Source organism: Cetorhinus maximus, chromosome 13 (genome assembly GCF_964194155.1).
Source record: "Cetorhinus maximus chromosome 13, sCetMax3.hap1.1, whole genome shotgun sequence".
Taxonomy (NCBI): Eukaryota; Metazoa; Chordata; class Chondrichthyes; order Lamniformes; family Cetorhinidae; genus Cetorhinus; species Cetorhinus maximus.
This window is the reverse complement of record NC_135891.1, coordinates 81,485,284-81,508,285: the sequence shown is the minus strand read 5'-3', so window position 1 is coordinate 81,508,285 and position 23,002 is coordinate 81,485,284. Positions and strand designations below refer to the sequence as shown.

Genomic DNA, 23,002 nt, shown 5'->3' with positions numbered 1-23,002 from the left:
CCCCCAGGATGGCAGCTGGAAGTTTTCCAGTCTGACCACTACGGCTTGGACAGAGGTCGCAGCAGAGCTTAGCGCCCATTGGGTCCAGCGTATAGACACCCAGAAGAGGGTGAATCATCTGCTGAGCTCGTCCAGGGTCGGTGCAGCATCTATTCAATGCAAACTGACACTCTCTTAAAGGCTTCAAGCAGTCTGATTGTCTGTGTGCACAGAGAAATCACACAGGAGTTTGAGTTGCAGCATTCACCATCAGAAAGAACACGTATGTGCCAAGCACCTTATGCTCTCAGTCTTATATCAGGTGTAGAACAAAGGGCTTCTTAATCACTTACTAGGGAGGCTTCAGCAACTGCGATTGGGCAGAATTTTACGTTCCGCGGGCAGGCGCGTATGGCAGTCGGAAGAGCGCCCACCGACAATTAAGCCCATTAACGGTGCAATTGTAAGCGATTTTTCGTGACCCATCCAACCTTACAGTTGGCAGATGGGCCAATCGGCCAGGTGGTCTTTACATTTTTGATGAAACCTCATCCAAGGGCAGGATGAAATCTCCATTAGGAAATAAAATAAAAAGAAATATCTGGGGACAGCAATTTTATGAGGTATGCTTTCAGGTGCTTGATTGTGTTCCATGGGCATTTTTTTGCAGCTTTTTTGTGCTTTATTTTATTATTTGGAGGCCTGCAGCCCCCTGAGGCATCTGTTTGCCTTCAGGCAGCTCAGTGGAAGCACTCACCTGTGCCCACGGTGACATCGGTGCCTGCCATCTTCCTGCCCCCACCCCGGCAGTGTTGAGCTTTTCAGTGCACATTTCGTGCTGGCTGGCCGTTAATTAGCCAACCAGCATGAAATTGCAGTCGGGGGCCGGTTGGGGGCCCGTTTCTCGTCTGCTCCCGGGCCTGCCGATCGCGCATGCCCGATGAGGGAATAATTCAGGCCATAGGCATGCATGCTCCTGAACTGCTTGTGCAACCATTGGCGTGGCAATCAATCCTTCTGTCTTTCTGCAAGAGAAAAACAAGTGTGAGTGTACCCAGACCAGAGGTGGAATTCAGGACATCAGAGTCCTCACCCCTTTCAAGGAGATGGCCACTGACCTAACCAGGGAGCAGCAGGACCGTTCCTCTGCTGAGGGTGATATAGGTCACCCCCAGGAGGCCAGTAAGGTTGCCTCCAGTCTGCAGTTGTCAGATGCTCCCACTGAGCGAGAGATGTATGTAATTAGGGAGGCTGCTTAGTCAATTACTAAATCTTTCTTTTCTCCATTCCAGGTACTAGCACGAAACGGGGGAGGAAAGCAACTCGGACCAGCCACAGCCCCAGTCTCAGCCCCAGCACCAAACCCACTTCTAATGAGGATGCCTCAGAATGCACCCTCCACCAGCACAGTTACATTCACCTTGATGTGTCCAGGTTTTAGAATAGGCTCAGCGTCACAATCTGGTGAGCACATCACTGACACCGGTCTGCAGCTGGAGGAGGAAGTGACAGCCGAGGTCTCTGACGCTCTGAGGACTGCTGGAGGCTAGGCCCCTGCTGAGCCCCGTGCAGATGATGAGCCTCTGGGCTCGGCCCTAAGAGACCTGTTGGAGATGCAGAGATAGGCAGGGGAACATTAAGCAGAGACCATGCGCAGACTGGACCGAAGGCTGGAGGAGTCCACCCATGTTCTGTCTGCTGTTGTGGCTCCAGCATGCGAGCGCCTGGCTACCTCCATGGAAAGGGCGGCGGCCATTTTGGAGACCAGGTCCAGCAGAATGCTCAATGGCTGCCGGATATGTGCTCAGGCCTGCACTCCATTGCTCAAGGCAGATGCAGTGCAGCAGTGGCTAGGCAACAGAGGGTCAGGGCACTTCAACTTCCCTCCAGGCGCCCCTTCTTCTCAAGGAGTTGGGGCGGTGCCATTGGGCACCCACAGGGAAGGGGAGCGTCAGCCAGGCATCCCAGGGTCTTCATCCCAGGACAGTCCAGGGGTGCTTTCCCTCTCCACCTCCCCTCTGCCACAACCCCATCGCCTCTTGCAGGTCCGGCCGAGAAGGGTACACACCTGCACATAAGCAGGAGACCCTTAGCAGGCCAGGGCTCTCTAGGCCTCAGGCCACCAGAGGATGCCCGCCAAAGTCCTCACAGTCAACAGGGCATAACAGTCAGCAGGCTACCTCCATCTTAACTGCAGGTGTCGGGGCTGCACCTAATCGTAACGGTAAGCAACGAAAGATTAAGAAGTATTGAAGGCACACAGGTGGCATGGGTGTACAATCATTTGTAAATATATGTTCACTTGCATTGTCTGGAAGTCTCTTGGATTCCATCATGCTGCAAGTTGCTTCAATGGCCATAGGCATTTAAGGTAGTGGAATGTGGGCCTCCATCAGAGCCCAATCATGAACTCCCATAGATTCAGTTCTTCCATATTAACAACATAGTGATTCCTCAATAATCCCACATGTAGTAGTTTGGTAGCACAGAACTTGAGTATTGCTGAAAAAAGAGACATTTCTAAGCTTTTCGCCTTGCTCTCATCAGGTCACTCACAAGAATACCAATATAGAGGGGAAAGCAACATTTTATACTGTCTGTGAAGAGATTGGTTGGGAAGTGGCATTGCCATGGAGAATGTACTGCTGATGTTGACTGACAGTTAACTGCCAAGTGTTGTTTGAAATCTTAACCAGGCAGCTTGACCCTAATTGGTAAAGATATTGTACTGAGGAATGAGTCAGCGAATGGCTTTCACTTGTTTTGTTTAGCTGAAACAGACGCCATGTATGTATCCCACATGTGCATCATTAAGCACTGGTCATCAGTTGTGAGTATGCTGCCTGGCCAAGTATCATGCAAGCTATTATTTGCAGCTCACCACGTTCTGATCTTTGAAAATGTGTTCATTGAGGTCATTGTATCTCCTGCTGCCATTGCCCTGATGTGAGGTGTGAGTGGATGCCACAAGTTTTCGAGGGGAGTTAAATCTGCTATGTGAGTGGCAAGGAACAATGTAGATGCAGTTTCAGGGCTGAGAGACTGAAGCTCTACGCTATCTTCTTAACAATACAAAACCAGAGGCTTTCCTACATGTTTGGAGGAAGCTGTGGTGGGCATGTTCAATCATGAGTGGCCTTCCTTGGTGATTTGTCATTTTGAGCCAACATGCAGATGAAAGCAGCAAGTAAAGAGACAATGGGCAAGTTAGCCTTGATTGCAAGAGGGAGTGAATGTAGGATTAAAGATGTGTGTGTGCAGTTGCCTGAAGCCTTTGTCAGGCCTCACGTGGAGATTTGTGTGGCCTGCTTGTCTCATTATCAAGAGTGGCAGTAGACATTGCATAAAGGGTTTGTAACAAAAGTGCATTAGACATCATTGAAGGATCACAGTTTTAGTGCACGAGGAGTGAGAGTGTAGAATAGGTTCATGTGCTGGACTATGCTGAGGACTCTGAGGCTATCCATGTGAAGCATTAACAGCTCAAACAGGGCTCTGCAGGGTCCATGCAGGAAAGAAGTTTACCTTGGCTGGGGTATCCACAATGATGGATCACAGTCTCGTACTAATGCTAAGGCCACCTAGGACCGAAACTTGTAGGGGTCTCTGCGACTGGAGGGTCTGGAGAGGTTGTACCTCAGTAGCCCGTAGTGCAGATGCGGCATTCTCAGTGAGTCAACTCTAAAGTTACCTCGAAACTTCTCTCCTTGATAAAGATGTCAAGGGATACAGGTTCACAATGAGCTAATGGCGTAGGGGGACATGATCTTCCCTGATCAATCTGCCTGGATGAGATATCTCGAGGGGCCAAAAGGTGTTCTCATGCTGTTCCTCCCTGTGGTCCTATCTATGGAAAGAGCTCTCTGCCAGGTCAACTCCCCTTTGGGTGTAGGTATCAGAGTGACATGAGTGTATCCCTGCCAAGGTTAGATTTGATATTGCTTCCAAACTGCCATGCACATGGACTTAAAAGGCATGTGGACAGGCAATGGCTAATATTTAAGGAATGAATGTATGCATTGCAACAGTTAAACATTCCTTTCTGGCCCAAAAACACAATAGGAAAAGCGAACCAACCATGGCTAACAAAAGAAATTAAGGATAGTATTAGATCCAAAGAGGAGTCAGAAAAATTGCTAGAAAAAGTAGCCAGTTTAGAATTCAGCAAAGGATGACCAAGAGATTGAATAAGAGGGGAAAAATAGAATGAGAGTAAACTTGCAAGGAGCATGAAAGCGGACTGTAAAAACTTCTAAAAGTATATAAAAAGAAAAAGATTAGTGAAGACAAATGTATGGGACAGTCCAAAACAGGAGAATTTATAATAGAGAACAAGGTAAAGGCAGAGGATTTAAACAACTACTTTAGTTCTGTCTTCACAGAGGAAGACACAAATAACTTTCCAGAAATGCTATGGAACCAAGGGTCTAGTGAGAAGGAGCAACTGAAGGAAATTAGTATTACTAGAACAATAGTGCTGGAGAAATTAATAGGACTGAAAGCTGATAAATCCCCAGGGCCTGATAATCTACATCCCAGAGTACTAAAGGATGTGACCATGGAAATAGTGGATGCGTTGGTTGTCATCTTCCAAAATTCTGCAGATTCTGGAACAGTCCCGGCAGATTGGAGGGTGGCAAATGTAGCCTCACTCTTTAAAAAAGGAGGGAGGGAGATAACAGGGAATTACAGACTGGTTAGTCTAACATGAGTTGTACGGAAAGGCTAGAGTCTATTATGAAGGATGTGATAACAGGGCACTTAGAAAAGATCAGTGGGATTAGACAAAGTCAACATGGATTTATGGAAGCGAAATCATGTTTGATAAGCCTACTGGTGTTTTTTGGGGACGTAACTAGCAGAATAGATAAGGGAGAGCCAGTGGATGTGGTGTATTTGGATTTTCAGAAAGCTTTTGATGAAGTCCCACACAAGAGATTAGTGCACAAAATTAAAACACATGGAATTGGGGGTAATATATTGGCATGGATTGAGAATTAGTTAGCAGACAGGAAACAGAAAGTAGGAATAAATGGGTATTTTTCAGAATGGCAGGTGGTAAGTAGTGGGGTACCACAGGGATCAGTTTTTGGGCCCCAGCTATTCACAATATTTATCAATAATTTGGATGAGGGAACCAAATGTAATATTTCCAAGATTGCTGACGACACAAAACTTGATGGGAATGTGAGTGGCGAGGAGGATGTTAAGAGGCTTCAAGGCGATTTAGACAGGTTGAGTGAGTGGGCAAATACATGGCAGATGCAGTATAATGTGGATAAGTGTGAAGTTATCCACTTTGGTAGAAAAAACAGAATGGCAGAGTATTATTTAAATGGTTAAAAACAAAAAGCTAAAAGCTACTGCGGATGCTGGAAATCCAAAACAAAAACAGAATTACCTGGAAAAACTCAGCAGGTCTGGCAGCATCGGCGGAGAAGAAATCAGTATTGCTGCATTGTTCCAGTGAAGCCCAACGCAAACTGGAGGAACAGCACCTCATCTTCTGACTAGGCACTTTACAGCCTTCCGGGCTGAATATTGAATTCAACAACTTTAGATCTTAAACTCCCCCTCCCCCCATCCCCACCCCATTTCTCCACCCCCCCCTTTTTTTTTTTCAATAATTTATATAGATTCTTCTTTCCCCACCTATTTCCATTATTTTTAAATCTAAAACTAAAATCTTGTCAGTCTGTCCACCCCACCCCCACTAGAGCTGTACTTTGAATATCCTGTCTTCCATTCTTAATTAGCACTTTTCTTAGACAAATATCACCACCTTCAACACCTCTTTGACCCTTTTGTCTGTGACATCTTTTGATTATCTGCTCATCTCCACAATCACCATACCCTCAACGTCTCTCTCCCCCCCTGCCCCCCCCCCCCACCTTAAACCAGTTTATATTTCTCCCTTCTCCTAACTATGCTTCAGTTCTGCCGAAGGGCCATGAAGGCTCGAAACGTTAACTGATTTCTTCTCCGCCGATGCTGCCAGACCTGCTGAGTTTTTCCAGGTAATTCTGTTTTTGTTTTTTATTATTTAAATGGTGTTGATTGGGAAATGTTGATGTACAAAGGGACCTGGGTGTCATTGTACACCAGTCACTGAAAGCAAGCATGCAGGTACACCAAGCAGCTAAGAAGGCAAATGGCACGTTGGCCTTCATTGCGAGAGGATTTGAGTGCAGGAGCAATGATGTCTTACTGCAGCTGTACAGGGCCTTGATGAGACCACATCAGGAGTATTGTGTGCAGTTTTGGTCTCCTTACCTAAAAAAAGACACACTTACCATAGAGGGAGTACAGCAAAGGTTCATCAGTCTGATTCCTGGGATGACAGGATTGTCATATGAGGAGAGATTGGGTCGACTCGGCCCGTATTCACTGGAGTTTAGAAGAATGAGAGGGCACCTCATTGAAACATATAAAATTCTGACAGGGCTGGATAGACTTGATGCAGGGATGATGTTTCGTCTGGCTGGGGGGATCTAGAAAAAGGGGTCACCATCTCAGGATACGGAGTAGGCCATTTAAGACTGAGATGAGGAGAAACTTCTTCACTCAGACAGTAGTGAACCTGTGGAATTATCTACCACAGAAAGCTATGGAGGCCATGTTATTGAATATATGTAAGAAGGAAAGATTTCTAGACTCTAAAGGCGTAAAGGGGTATGAGGAGAGAGTGGGAGTATGGTGTTGAGATAGAGGATCAGCCGTGATCATAATGAATGGCGGAGCAGGCTCGAAGGGCCAAATGACCTACTCCTGCTCCTATTTTCTATGTTTCTATGGGTGAAATCACAATTCTATGTACAGGTGCCCGAGGTTTCAGGGGAATGGATAGCTGTGCAGGTTCTAATACATGGATTTAGCGCCAGGACTCTGCATATTAGCATAGTTTAGCACATGCCAAGGATCAAACCAACAGCTGGGCAGACTATAACTTGTGCAATTAATTAGCTGTCATAAATCAAAGTACATTAGAGAAAAACGCTGTCTGTAACCACAAAGGTGCTAGGGCTTTCCAGCCAGCAGAGGATAGAAAACCAGAAAGTTAAACAAATGTGTCGGCAGCTTACTCTGCCTGAAATCTGGTATCTATCAGATTGGCAGGTGCCAGTCTGCCTCGTCACATCCCTGCTATGGCCTCTGAATGTGACTCAGCAACACCCTGGCCTTCGTCAGCTCCATCCCCTTCAGCAAGACAACATGCTCCTCCATGTCTCCCTCAGCCAAGACAGACCCACTTTGTAGCGCTAGGTTGTGGAGTGCACAGAAGACAATGTTGATCTGGGATACTGTGGTGAGTATTGGAGAGCCCCACCTGAGCGGTCCAAATATCTTAACCTCATCTTTAGGAGGTCTATCATCTGCTCAATCGCAGACCTGGTGGAGGCATGTGCATCATTATAGCTCTCCTCAGCAGCACTCTACGGATGGCGAACTGGTGTCATTAGCCAGGACTTCTGGGGGTATCCCTTGTTCCCGGGGAGCCAGACCTGCAGTTGCTGAGGTCCTTCAAACAACTGTGGCACCTGGGAATGGGTCAGAATGTATACCCTGGGAGCTGAGCACAAACATGCAGAATTTGCCTTCTGTAATCATATATGAGCTGTATATTCTAAGAGCGGAATCCTTTTCTATTGATGAATGTGACTGGCTGATGCCAGGAAACGCTCAAAGCTAAATATCTGCAGCCAATTGCGCCCTGCACTTTTGGGAAATCCCAACACTTGCAGCCTGGCTTTCAGGATCCAGGCGGAATTGGACAAATTGGTGTGCTCTCCTGAACAGGGCACCTGTGACCTCCCGTATAGACTTGTGTGTTGCTGACTGGGTGACGCCACACAATTCCCCACTGGAGCCCTGGAAGGATCCATTGGCAAAGAGGTTTAAGGCAGTGGCACTGGCATGGGATTCCCCCCTAAGCCCTTGTGTCTGCAGCTCATCGTGGAGAAGCTGACAGATGTGAGCAATCGCGTCCTGGGACATCTGAAGGCACCTCCAGCATTGTCTTTCACTCATTGTTAGATAACTGCGCTGCATGCAACACACCCATGGTCGGACCAATGGTCACCGTTGCGGTGAGCCCTGTTGGCCTGCATCTTGACCTTCTTGAGGCTCCGCTTAGGCCATTGCTTCTCCTGGCCCTGTGCCAACCTGCAACAGGCCCTCCCTCTCCTCATCTGGATAAGAGCCAGTACAAAGGCAGAGCTGCCTGGAGCCTGCATCATTGACGCATCAGTGGACCTGTGAACGCATTGAAGCAATAAATTTAGTGAGCATACCCTTTGCAAGTTTCCCTCCATTTCAATGCCAGCCATGCTAAGCCCTTTACCTGGCCAAATTCTAGACATGGCATCCCCATCATACCCCTTCCAGGTGAAGGACATCCTGGAGGACCAGAGATGGGTGTTTCTCCCGTTCATACATGACAATGCATGGAGACATTGCTGTCTGAACAAATTGATGAGAATCATGTGTGAGAAGCCTCCCTCTGACACTATTCTGCTTGCCCCCACCACCCTCATGACTCAAGAGATCATTGGATTGGCATAATAGAAAGACTAACCACATCAGTCATCACCATTCACCCGTGAGGATGGAGGTTTGGAGCTGTGAGTTGGCTGCGTCCACAGGCTGGGCCCCTTGGAGGCATCCACCTCCCTCCATCCCTTCATCCCTGCTTTTGACAGCAGCAGATGGCAAATTGCACAGAATGAATGGCAGCTGAAGACCTTGTTGGGATCTCAATGTAATGAGACCCATGAGTCGGGAACAAACCTGCTGCTGTGTGGGCTTCACCAGAAAGGAGAACACAATTGAGCACAGCTGACATCCAGTTGCCTCATGATTATTAGGGTGTCCCTTTAGTCAGCCGCTTGTGCTGACCTTGAACTCCTCCCGCCCAAAAACACCATCCTCCCACTTTGAGGGATCGCACTTACTGACTAATTGCATTTGCGAGGACAGATTAGAAAAATGGTGCATGTCACCTTTCAAACTCACTCCACCACCTTCCCCCTGCCACCCATCAATTTCCCCCCATCACCCTGGACCTGCCCAATATCTCCATTCCTCCATTGTCACCCTTGAACCTCCCTCATTACGCTGAACCCCATTACCATCCACCTCCAAATGCCTTCCCTCCCCTCAGACAACACCAGATATGGTCCAAATGCCCAGTTTGACCCTGATCCCTCCGTTATCCAAGCCACATGTGTAGTCCACCTCCATGAGTCTCCTCCATGAAACCATCACCTAACAGACTGTCACCCTGAACCCGCCACCCTACCACATTCCACTCCCTCCTTTGGCTGTGACTGTTCCCTCCTCTGACCAATATCCTGAGTTCAAACCCCAAGACCCCACCATCGATATCACCGACCCTGCCCTCTAGGTCACTTTCTTCCCCCGCCCCCCCACCGGCTTCCCACAGTTTCTAATGCTCACTTTCCTGGACAGTCTCTTCCCCCTCTCCCTGGACAGTCTCTTCTCCCACACCTCTTCCTGGACAGTCTCCCCACCCACTTCCCATACAGTCTCTCCCCCCAACTCCCGCATAGTCTCTTCCTGCAACTTCCCGCACAGTCTCTGTCCCCCTTCCCCACATAGTCTCTCCTCCCACCTTGCCCACCTCCCGTCACTTCCCCACACTGCTGTCTCCCCTCACTCTCCCACTGCTTCCCTAGACATCTCTCACCCCCTCCCCTGCATAGTCTCTCCATCCCCCTTCCCCAGCCAGTCTCTCCCGCCAAACTCCATGGACAGTCTCTCCCCCACCTCCTTTTGCTCCACCCTTCCCCCTTACCCCTTCCAGCTTTTGCCTGCCTCCCCTGTCCAGCCTTTGCTCCACCCTACCCCCCTTCCACCTGTCTCCCATTTCCAGCCTTGGCACAGCTTTTGTTACCAGCACCTGATATGAGTGAAGGTGTGAGCAGTCCCCAAGAAGGCTAAACATAGAAACATAGAAAATAAGAGCAGGAGTAGCCATTCGGCCCTTCAAGCCTGTTCCACCATTCATTATGATCATGGCTGATCATCCAGCTCAATAGCCTACTCCCGCTTTCTCCCCTTATCCTTTGATCCCTTTCGCCCCAAGAGCTATATCTAACTTCTTCTTGAAAACATACAATGTTTTGTCTCAACTACTTTCTGTGGTAGCAAATTCCACAGGCTCACCACTCTCTGGGTGAAGAAATTTCTCCTCGTCTCAGTCCTAAATGGTCTACCCCGTATTCTCAGACTGTGACCCCTGGTTCTGGACTCCCCCACCATCGGGAACATCCTTCCTGCATCTACCCTGTCTAGTCTTGTTAGAATTTTATAGGTTTCTATGAGATCCCCCCTCATTCTTCTGAACTCCAGCGAATATAATCCTAACTAACTCAGTCTCTCCTCATTAGTCAGTCTTGCCATCCCAGGAATCAGTCTGATAAACCTTTGCTGTACCCCCTGTATAGCAAGAACATCCTTCCTCAGATAAGGGGACCAAAACTGCACACAATATTCCAGGTATGGTCTCACCAAGGTGCTGTATAATTGCAGCAAGACATCCCTGCTCCTGTACTCGAATCCTTTCGCTATGAAGGCCAACATACCATTTGCCTTCTTTACTGCCTGCTGTACCTACATGCTTACCTTCAGCGACTGTTGTACGAGGACACCCAGGCCTCATTGCACATTCCCCTCTCTCAATTTATAGCCATTCAGATAATAATCTGCCTTCCTGTTTTTGCTACCAAAGTGGATAACCTGACATTTATCAACATTATACAGCATCTACCATGCATTTGCCCACTCACACAGCTTGTCGAAATCACACTGAAGTACCTCGGCATCCTCCTCACAGCTCACCCTCCCACCCCGCTTTGCGTCATCTGCAAATTTGGAGATATTACATTTAGTCCCCTCATCTAAATCATTAATATATATTGTGAATAGCTGGGGTCCCAGCACCGATCCCTGCGGTACCCCACTAGTCACTGCCTGCCATTCGGAAAAAGACCCATTTATTCCTACTCTTTGTTTCCTGTCTGCCAACCAATTTTCTATCCATCTCAATACACTACCCCCAATCCCATGCGCTTTAATTTTACACGCTAATAATCTCTTATGTGGGACTTTGTCGAAAGCCTTCTGAAAGTCCAAATAAACCACATCCGCTGGCTCCCCCTCATCAACTCTACTAATTACATCCGCGAAAAATTCCAGTAGATTTGTCAAGCATGATTTCCCTTTCGTAAATCCATGCTGACTCTGTCCGATTCTGCCACTGTTTTCCAAGTGCTCAGCTATTAAATCTTATATAATGGACTCTAGAATTTTCCCCACTACCGACGTCAGGCTGACTAGTCTATAATTCTATAATTCACTGTTTTCTCTCTACCTCCCTTTTTAAATAGTGCGGTTACATTAGTTACCCTCCAATCTGTAGGAACTGTTCCAAAGTCTATAGAATCTCGGAAGATGACCACCAATGCAACCACTATTTCTAGGGCCACTTCCTTAAGTACTCTGGGATGTAGATTATCAGGCCCTGGGGATTTATCGGCCTTCAATCCCATCAATTTCTCCAACACCATTTCCCTACGAATACTGATTTCTTTCAGTTCCTCCCTCTCACTAAACCCTGTGTTCCCCACATTTCTGGTATGTTATTTGTGACCTCCTTTGTGAAGACAGAATCAAAGTATGTATTTAGTTGGTCAGCCATTTCTTTGTTCCCCATTGTAAATTCCTGTTTCTGACTGTAAGGGACCTACATTTGTCTTCACCAATCTTTTTCTCTTCACAAACCTATAGAAACTTTTACAGTCAGTTTTTATGTTCCCCACAAGCTTACTCTTATACTCTATTTTCCCCTTCTTAATCAATCCCTTGGTCCTCCTTTGCTGAATTCTAAAGTGCTCCGAATCCTCAGGTCTGTTGTTTTTTATGGGCAATTTGCATTCCTCTTCCTTGGATCTAATACTATCTGTAATTTCCCTTGTAAGCCATGGTTTGGCCACCTTTCCTATTTTACTTTTGCGCCAGACAGGAATAAGCAATTGTTCCAGTTTACCCATGCGCTCTTTGAATGTTTGCCATCGCCTACCCACCATTATCCCTTTAAGTAACGTTTCCCAATCCATCATACCATCGTAATTTTCTTTATTAAGATTCAGGACCCTAGCCTCAGAATCAACTACTTCACTCTCCATCTTGATGAAGAATTCTATCATATTATGGTCGCTCATCTCCAAGGGGCCTCGCACAACTAGATTGCCAATTGTTCCTTTCTCATTACACAATACCCAGTCTAGGATGGCCTGTTCTCTAGCTGGTTCCACAACGTATTGGTCCAGAAAACCGTCCCTTATACACTCCAGGAGTTCCTCCTCTACGGTATTGTTACTCATTTGATCTGCCCAATCTATATGCAGATTAAAGTCATCCATAATTACAGATGTTCCTTTATTGTATGTGTCTCTAATTTCCTGTTTAATGCCATTCCCAACATCACCACTACAGTTTGGGGGTCTATATACAACCCCCACTAGCATTTTTTGCCCCTTAGTGTTTCTCAGCTCTACCCATACAGATTCCACGTCGGAGCTAATATCTTTCCTCACTATTGCGTTAATTTCCTCTTTAACCAGCAATGCAACTCCATCGCCTTTTCCTTTTTGTCTGTCCTTCCTAAATACTGAATACCCCTGGATGTTCAGTTCCCGTCCCTGGTCACCCTGCAGCAACTTCTCCGTAATCACAACTATATCATGCCTGCTTCCATCTATTTGTGTGGTTAATTCATCCACTTTATTGCGAATGCTCCTCATGTTAAGGCACAAAGCCTTAAGGCCTGTCTTTTTAACATTACTTGTCCCATTCCCACTATTTTTCACTGAGGCCCTGTTTGATTCCCTTTTCTGTCTTTTGTTCTTGTCCTTGATTCCCCCTCCTCTGACTCCTTGCATAGATTCCCATCCCCCTGCCATTTTAGTTTAAACCCTCCCCAACCAGTCTAGCAAATATTCCCCCTAGGACATCAGTCCTGGTCCTGCCCAGGTGTAACCCATCCAGTTTGTACTGGTCCCACCTCCCCTAGAACTGGTCCCAATGTCCCAGGAATCTGAAACCCTCCCCTTCACACCATCTCTTCAGCCACGTATTCATCCGACAAATGCTGCTATTTCTACTCTGACGAGCACGTGGCACTGGTAGTAATCCTGAGATAACTACCTTTGAGGTCCTACTTTTCAGCTTACTCCCTAACTCCCTATATTCTGCCTTTAGGACCTCATCCTTTTTTTTTAACCTATGTCGTTTGAACCAATGTGTACCACGACCACTGGCTGTTCACCCTCCACCTTGAGAATGCCCTGTAGCCGTTCTGAGACATCCTTGACCCTAGCACCAGGGAGGCAACATACCATCCTGGAGTCTCGCCTGCGGCCACAGAAGCGCTATTTATTCCCCTTACAATTGAATCCCCTATAACTATTGTATTCCCACACTTTTTACTCCTCCCCTGTACAGCAGAGCCAATCGTGGTGCAATGAATGTGGCTATTGCTGCTTTCCCCTGAGAGGCCATTCCCCCCAACAGTATCCAAAGCGGTATATCTGTTTTGCAGGGGAATTGCCACAGGAGATTCCTGCGCTGCCTGCCTAGTCCTCTTGCTCTGCCTGGTGGTCACCCATTCCCTTCCTGCCTGTGGACTCTTAGCCTGCAGTGTGCTGACATGGATGAGGTGAAGCTCGCCAGGTGTGCACCACTTATACACAGTTGTAAAAGTGAGTGTTCTAATTTCTTGCTGACGGGGAACTTAATTCTGGCGAGCTGACCTTTTACTGAGCAGGCATGACATGCTGGTACATGCAAAATGGCTTCCCGACATTGTTCATCCGGAAGCTTATCCCGCCTTACAGGTTCCCAGAACAAAATTGCAAAAGTTCCCCCCGACGTCAGGAAACTGAATTTTGGCCTCACTTGAAATTAAGACCCTTTCCACTGCTGGTGGGATCGGAAGATCCTGCCCTATATTTCCTGCTTGTGCTGCTGGCATGCTGTCATAGCAAATTGATAAAGTCTCTACCTTTCTTTCAAAGGGCATCCTTCACTTGGCAGTGACCCCAGTGGCAGTCTGGCTGGAACCAGAGGCACAAAAGTTAAATATGGGGAAGAATTCCCCGGTCGGCGAGAGGGGGCGGGGCCCACTCGCCGATGCGTAAAATGATGCGTGGTGATGCCGGGCGGGCGTCCCGACGTTACCACGTGTCATTTAGATTTTCAGTTCGGTGGGCGCACAGCTGAGTTGGCTGCACGCCCGCCGAACCGTGAAAGGCCTGTTAAAGTCTGTTAAACACAAATTAAAACAGTAAAATGAGCTGCCCGTCCAACTTCAAGGCTGGCGGGCAGGCGAAGAGCCCAGGCGGCCTTTGCATTTTCATGATACCTCATCCCGTCCGTGGGATATTTTAAAATTCAAGACGTCCCAGCTCATGTGACACTGTCACATGAGGGGACATGTTCTAAAAGCTTTTTTTCCTTTTTCCTTTATTTAAATTTTAAAACCTTAAACTGATCTCCCTGAGGCACAGATTTCTGCGCTCTTTCGCGCGCAGACTCAGAGATTCCCGCCCCCACCCCTCCGCCCACACAGGGAGCACTCAGTGCTTCCGGGTGAGTGTCACGCTGGGTGGGCCTTAATTGCCCCGCCCACATAAAATGCCGGCACAGACCTGATCGGGGGCACCGATCGGGTTCGTGCTCGCTCCCGCCCGCCCCCGCACAACCCCACCGACGAGGGGAAAATTCAGCCCATTGGTAATCACAAAAACTACCAGCGCTAAAACTGTGCAGGTACTAGATCTGGGCTGATGATCTGGAACAAGTAACTAGTACAGGTTATCACAGGCTTCTATCAAGTCTCCTCAATTGTGTCTTCATAGAATCTCTAGGGCCTAAAGAAAACATGTCCAACTGGATATTGACGGGTTGGTCTCAGGCCTCCCTGTTGCTACATTCTTTATCTCCCTTTGGGACTCTTAATCTTCTTCTATAAACATGGGACAATAAAGGATCGCCATTGCCAATCTCATGGTTGAAAGTTGTATTTTGTATTGGGCACTGCTGGTATAAAATTTGTTGGATTTGAGATGGCCTTAATATCAGCCCATAGTATATCTCAGCAGTTCCCCAGCAAAAAAAGCAATTACGAATCAATTAATTAAGCACTGAGTCCAGCCAAAGTTTAAATGAAGCACTTTCTTACTCATTTATATGACCATTTCTTGCACAGAGTACAATGGGGTGTTATTGAAGGGAATTGGGACAGATTATGTTACTACATATGATATTTTTCTGCTCACTACAACAAGGGACAGTTCAGGAAGAATTCAGTCCTACTTCTGTGTGGTTGAGGAAAATTGAACTGCAGAAACCTTCTGCAAAGTTCCAAATGACCAGCACTTTAACTGACAGAGTGTCCATTCATGACTCACCTTAACACTGCAACTCTTCTGTCTTTATTATCTTTATTTGTCTGAGCACTGCAGCAATACATGATAATCAAGCCTGCCCTTCAAACTGTGCAGACTATCTCCCTGAGGAGACTCGGTCATGGTAGACAGGCTTTGACTCTACTACAGCAAAGCTACACTAATATAAGACTCAGAAAGGAAAGTGCATTAAATGATGAAAATGTTTCTGAGTGGCATTTAGCTTTATTAGCCTTTAGCTGACACAGAGAAAACAGTTAGAGCCATGGGGAACAATATGGCTGAGAGATAGTCATTCCAGTTATCAACAACACGAGGCTTGAAATGTTAGGACGTTCCACAAATCTTTCTTTGTTCTGGTTGACAGTTGCTAATTTATGTGCTTAAAATTTCAAATTGACCATATTTTGCACATCTCAGTCTTCTTAAAGAAAGAATGACTTGAAGTTATATAGCAGCTTTCACAATACCTCAAAGTGCTTTACAGGCAATGAATTACTTTTGATGTTACTGTATTGTTGAAGGGAACACGGCAGCCAAGTTTGACACATCAGGGTCCCAGAAACAGTTATGCAATAATGACTAGATAATCTGTTTATTGTGATGTTGATTGAGGGATAAATAATGACCAGGATACCAGGGATAACTGCCCTGCTCTTCTTCAAAATAGTGGCCGTCTGAAAGAGCAAATGAGGCCTCAGTTTAACCTCTCAATTAAGCAAAAAACAGCACCTTCAACAATGTAGCACTCCCTAAATACTCCAATGGAGTGTCAGCTTGCTTTTTGTGTTTATAATCTCGGCATGGGACTAGGACCTATGACCTTCTGGTATGTAAGCGAGACTGTTAGCAACCAACCCATGACCAGAACCTCAAGGTATCTCATTCTCCTAGTTCTACTCAGTGATTTTCTCTTCTCCTATCCTGCTGGAGGGAGTTCCACAGGTGGTGGAAGTCTTCAAATACCAATTCGAAAGAGTGTCAACAGGCTATTTGATATGTAAAAGATATCACAGCTGAGTTTAATTTTGTTGCCCTTTTCAAGTATGGGTCACTGATTAGTAATCAAGAGGAGGAATCCTGATTTTTTCCCCCACATTCTCAACCCCAGCTGACTGACCTGCTATGTATTTCCAGCAATTTCTGTTTCTATTTCAGGATCCAATTATTGTATTTCTTCCCTTTCATCTCTTTTCACTTGGTTTATATCATGGTAGTTAAGTTATTGGAGTCGTGACAGTGTTGATAGATTGGAGATGGGTTTTTTAAAAATTCATTCATGGGATATGGACGTCGCTGGACAAATAATCTAGTAGAACATGAATTCATGGAATCATAGAATGATTCCAGCACTGAAGGAAGCCATTTGGTCCATCTTGCCCATGCATGTCTCTGCAAAAGCAATTCAACTAATCCCATTCCATGACTCTTTCCCTGTAGCCCTACAATTTTTTTCTCTTCAGATGCTTATCCAATTCCCATTTGAAAGCTAGGGTTGAATCTGCCTCATCACACTCTTGGGCAGTGCATGCCAGTCATTGCATAAAACACCTTTTCCTTGTGTCACCATTGGTTCTTTTGCCTTTCATCTCATATCTATGTCCTCTGTTTCTCAATCCTTCTGCCAATGGGAACAGTTTCTCTTTATCTACTCTGCCTATCCCTCAAGATGTTCAACACCTCTATCAAATCTCCTGTCAACCTCTTCTTCTCTTAGAATAATTCACAACCTTGTCCAAACCCGTGACCTCCACCATCTAGAAGGACATGGGCAGCAGATGCATGAGAACACCATCACCTGCAAGTTCCCCTCCAAGTCACACACCACCCTGACTTGAACTATATCGCCGTTGCTTCACTGTCGCTGGATCAAGGTTCTGGAACTCCCTGCCTAACAGCATTGTGGGTGTTCCTACAACACATGGACTTTAGCGGTTTGAGAAGGTGGCTCACCACCAACCCCTCGAGGGCAATTAGGAATGGGCAATAAATGCTGGCCTAGTCAGCGATGCCCACATCCTATGAACAAATAGAAAAAAATTAACCCCATCTTCTCCAATCTATCGACATAACTAAAGTCTCTCATCCCTGGAGTCATTCTCATAGATTTGTCAGGATGGGTGAAACCACGCTTTGAATTCAAATCCACCATGACAATTAGTTGGTGTCAGCAAGGCAACCATGAAGCTGTCGGATTGTCGGAAAAACCCAACAAGTTTAATAATGGCGGAATTTTCCGTTCTGGAGACTAAGTGCGATGGCGAGTGGGAAAGTCGGTATGATTCCCGCTGGGCAGCAGGGCAGGCTGTCATGCCAGATCATCCACTTTTAAGCTAATTATTTATGAATACATGAGCAGCTTGTCAAATCTTGTGGTGCAGCGGGCTGAGATTCGCCTGCCCCACCGTTACCTTGTGGAGGTCAAAGGTCCGGCTGCCATATTTAAATGGCACCCACACACACATTCACTCTCTGCAGCCCAGGACTTGTTGTGGCAAAGACAGAAGGAACAAGCTCTCTGCCCCCAAGTTCAGCAACAAATGCCTGGAAAGACTCCTCCAGGCAGTCACAGTCCAGGACAGGCAGGAGGCCCTCTACCCTCAGGATGGGAGCGGAGGTCCACCAACTTCACCACGCAGGCTTGGGAGGAGGTCGCCTGGGAGGTCAGTGCCTGTGGACCTGAGGAGAGGGCTGCCATACAGTGCAGGAAGAGAATTCATGATTTCATCTACTCTGCCAGGGTAAGTCAGTCATCTCACTCTCAACTTAAAGCCTCATAAGGCCATCAGACATTCACAGGGTTACAGTCCACAGAGATCTCACACACTACCAGCAGTAGGGACATCCCACTGATTCACTCTCACACCCTTCAACATGATTATCTCATGTAAAGCCTGCACAAGTCATGTCTTCAGCTGTTACTGGGGACAGCTCAGCACACAAAGCAGACATGCATGCTTATGATCTGCTCTTGCTTCTGTGCTGCTCACAGTCTATCCATCTATCTTTGTGCAGGACAATATCGCCCACAAGAAGAGGGAGAGACCTCAGACAGATGGGGGATGTTGGAGTTGAAGCCACTCAGCCACTTCAAAGAGCAGGCGGCAGAGATGGCTGGCGAGGACAGAAACCATTTCTGCACCGAAGGTGAGATTGGCATCTCCCAACAAACCACTCTCCATTTGCATGATGCAGAGCAATGGACCTAGTTAGCACTTGACGACTGTTGGAATGTCTGACAGATGGCCACGACTATGTATTGTTATAGGTGTGTGTCTAAACTCAAGATGCCAGCCAATTACATGTGAGGATGTCGGTTTGCGCCTGAAGGTCTGGCAAGCGTGACTTGACATAAACCCTGTGCTAGTTATCATAAGGGCAATCAACATGGTTATGTGATTGTGACAGTGTCATCAGTGTCCTAGGCTTCCTCATGCATACCTTAATCTGCTAGAATGAAAATGCAGAGGCCTGTAATGGGATGAGAGTGAAGCTCCACTACATTTGCTGTGTGCTCTTTAGTATAAAGAAAGTTACTAAGTAATCCTTAAATGCAGTGCTGCCAGATGTCAGGGCAATGCTGGATGTGAACTTGGGAAGCTCCTGATGAAGGCAGGGTCATGAGTGCTTATCTATGATCAGATGATGGTACTGCTGAAGCTCTCTGTGCACACAAAGGTAACCTGACTCATAGGCTTGCTTCCATGATGTAGAGTGACAGATCACAGAGTCCTGAACAGCAATTTCACCCTGGGGACTCAGTATCAGGATGAGGCCAGAACATTATTCATGTATGAAAGATGGCCTTTGGAGAGATGCCACAGGCTAGATTTAGACTAGTCCTCAGATGGTCAAGTGACAACCAGTGAGTGGTGATTGTCCTCCTTGTTGCACCTTACAATGCTCAAGACATACTGCCAGGAGTGCATTGATGTTTGCGGTGCTCTTCCTGCCTCTTGAAGGCTGCCATAGGCAGTGAAATGTTGATGCGATGCATGAAAGGGCTGCACGATGTCTTCTTGCTTCAGATTGGTCACTGTTGGAGTTTTTATCCTATTACAGAACAGCCATATGCTCCATAGGCTGCCTAGCCTTCCAAAGATGAGGTCATTGTTGTACAACATTCTGACTACTCATCCTGAGATTGATGTCCTTCATTGAGACGTTGAAGATAACAAAGGAAATATTACTTTCTACCCTGCATTGAAGGCACGGGTGAAATGAGCACGTTTGAGCTAGTCTTCTTCATCAACCTGGAACCCTGTCGCTATAAGGGTTTCACGGGCATATCTGCTGTGTCTGGCCTGTGTAATGGCCTCGTCCTGTTGGACGTCATCATCCTCGCCCTCTTCGATGTCATTCCTTTCAGTGTCCTTCTCATTAGAGGAGACGTGCAGCTCCTCCATCTTTCTATGTGGCAAATTATCCCCACTTTGGTGTGCCAGGCTGTTTAGAGCACAGCCAACCATGACCATGTGGCACACCCTCTGGGAAGACGTCTGGAGAGCGCCACTTGACCTGTCCAGACATCTGAAACGCATCTTCAACATGCCAGTGGTCTGCTCAATCAAGGAGCGTGTTGCAGAATGAGCTACATTGTACCTCTCCTCTGAAGCACTCTGGCCACCGAATGGGCATCATTAATCATGTCTTTTGCGGATAGCCTTTCTCACTGATGAGCCAACCCTGAATGCGCTGAGGGCCCTCGAAGATCTGTGGCACCTGTGAGTGACTCACGATTAACAGTCGTGCAAGCTCCCAGTGTACCTCGCACAAACCTACATAATCCGCTTTTGGTGATCACAGATCAGCTGCACGTTGAGAGAGTGGAAGCATTTCCGATTGATAAATCTTAGTGGCTGTTGCCAGGGAGCTCTTAAGGCATGCAGTCAATGGCACCCCACACCTGCGGGAATCTGGAAATCTCCAAATCCCTCTGCTCTGGCAACCTGGCTGGCTTCATCCAGGGACAACTGGACGTAATTGTGCCCCTGATTGAAAAGGGCATTCGTGACCTCTTGTATGCATTTATGCGTGGAACATTGCAACATTCTGCACAGGTCCCCACTGCAGCCCAGGAATGAGCCTCTTACAAAAAAAATTAGTGCGGCGGTCACCTTCAGAGTCACTGGCAATGGATGGCCTCCCAGTCCCAGTCATATCCTCTCGAAAAATGTGGCACATGTGAACCACCACAACCCTCGACAAATGAAGGTGTCTGCAGTACTGTCTCTCACTCATCTCCAAGCATGAGGGGCAACTTTGGTACACTCTAGGTTGTGCCAAATGCCTCCGTGGAATTGGTCTCTCCTCCTCAGCATCTGCGGTCTTCATAGGACCCCACTGGCTGATGTTCCTCAGGCTAAGGTTCTTCCCTTAGCCTTACTAGCTGACAACAGGCCCTTCTTCTCTTCCTCAGTCACATCAAAGCCATGAAGAAGGTGGCATTGCTTGCTGCCTGAATTCTGCACTCCTCCATGTCTCTGTGGAAAAATAGTTGACAGACTTGATTATACCTTACCCTGCAATGATCACCTTCCATCGCCAAGCTAGGGAGTCATTCTGAAGCCCTTGGGTTGCCCTCATTCCAGACATTCCACCCAAAGGTTTTCCCTTGTATCTGAAGCACATCTTGAAGGATCACAGGTAGTTGACTAACCCCCCACTGAACACCCCCCACTGAACAGCGCCCCCCCACCCCCCCCCCCCCCACCCCACCCCCGCACCCCCCATCGCCTCAGGCGTGGCAACGCATTCACAAAGGGGGTTAGATCTGGATGAGTACGGCCAGGTGCTTTCAACCTCAGCCAGGGCACTATCAGGCTGCTTCCTTTGGACTAGACTAGAGCCCAGTCTTGCACTCATTTAATGACTAACTGTTGAGCCGTGTGAACACTGAACCTCCCAACTGCAATGGGTAGGGTTGCCTGAAGCATGTTGCATGTGTACTGTAGCCATGGCCCCCTTAATAGTTTGATACTTCGACATTTATACCTGCCTCTCAGAGGGACAAATATTTAACCATACCAAATCTACATTTGGCCAAGCCCTAATGGATTCTCGTAAGAATGTGCACCATGAGTTGAGGTGCCCAAATCTTTCAACTGGTATTTGAGTCTTCCTAACGGGTCTCAGCTGAACCTTGCACTCCTTGTCCTGAGCCAGTAATTTTTTCTTGGATCATTTTACAATTTATTGTTCATTTATGTACAGCTGAGCTTTAAACTCTTGATGGTACAGCATCACAAGAATCCTGTGCCCAATAACCTTAGCAGGCAGGTTACTGCTGAACCACTGTTTCCATGAGCACAGGTCATTTTATCCCAAATGATATGAGTCTTGTATGGTTTACCACCAGGAGTGACAGTGTTGCTCTTTGCTTTGAAGATGTAGGCACATCTCTTACCCAAGTAAAATTCTGTTTCATCGCAGCAATAAATGTCCTCAATCTTCAGGAGAGCAGTGTGCTCTATTTGGTTTCGATGACCTGATCATAGCCTGTAAGCACAGCTTTACACCATAATGTTCCAGGCATTGCGAGAGCGCTCAGGGCAGCTGGATTGCCCACCCTGATACCATGAGCGTGCTCCTTCAATTGGCCCAGAAATGCAGCAGTTGACTCCTCCCACAAGCCCTTGGGCCCCTTCCCTGGTGATTTTTTCCAAGCTTATTTTTCAATTGCATCATTACATTAGCTGTCGAGATGGTATTGCTCCGATTCTGTTTCGAGACCATATTCCAACCCCCATGTCACCATCCAAGTCTCTCCTATTGTCCCATCATATGCAAGTTTCCCTCCCTCCCGATCACTCCCCTGCACCCCCCTTTAACGGTGGAGCCCATCATAATTGTAGTCGATATTCCTGACCTGCCCCCTGAGCCATTTTCTGTGGATGTCCCCATGCCCCTTGTTGACCTCACCTGTCCCATCTTCAGGCCCCAAGCTCCAGTCAACCATGTGCCTTCTGCCCCTTCCTTTGCCCCTGTCTAGTTACTGCCACACCCTGCCCCCATATTCAAGTGTGTGCTGTCCACACTTCCTTCCCTTGCCTCTGTCCAGTCACCCCCTCACCCAGTCAGGCATCTGCCTTCCCCCCTCCCCTCCCCACTGGTCTTGCCCAGCCTTGACACAGAGGTGGAGCAGCCATGAGAGTAGCGCAGTGAAAATTAGGTGAATGCTGCATGTACAAACCTTGAAGTCACTAGCAAAGTGCAGTTTGCTGGGTGCACACCACTTACATCCAGTCGTGAATCAGACTGCTCTAATTATCAGCTGACGGGAGAATTAGATTCGAGTGTAAACGTGATTCTGGTGAGCTGGGTTTTTAGTGAGCATTCATGAGGTACAAAAGGATGTAAATGTGGTTCCCGACATGCAGCAGTGGGAAAATCGAACCACCATGAAACTCAGGAAGGGAAAATTCCAACTTATTTTCCCGCCGGCGGAAAACTGACTTTTGCCATCACTTCAAATTTTCTGCCCCCATCTGCCACGATTCCCGGCACTGGGGGGACCAGAAAATCCTGCTCAATGT

The 23,002-nt window shown here is 47.2% G+C and overlaps 1 pseudogene; it reads right to left on the bottom strand.

The window, feature by feature from the left end:
* Window positions 1-21,659: 21,659 nt before the first annotated feature.
* Window positions 21,660-22,002, bottom strand: LOC144689104 (large ribosomal subunit protein eL33 pseudogene; annotated as a pseudogene).
* Window positions 22,003-23,002: the final 1,000 nt, after the last annotated feature.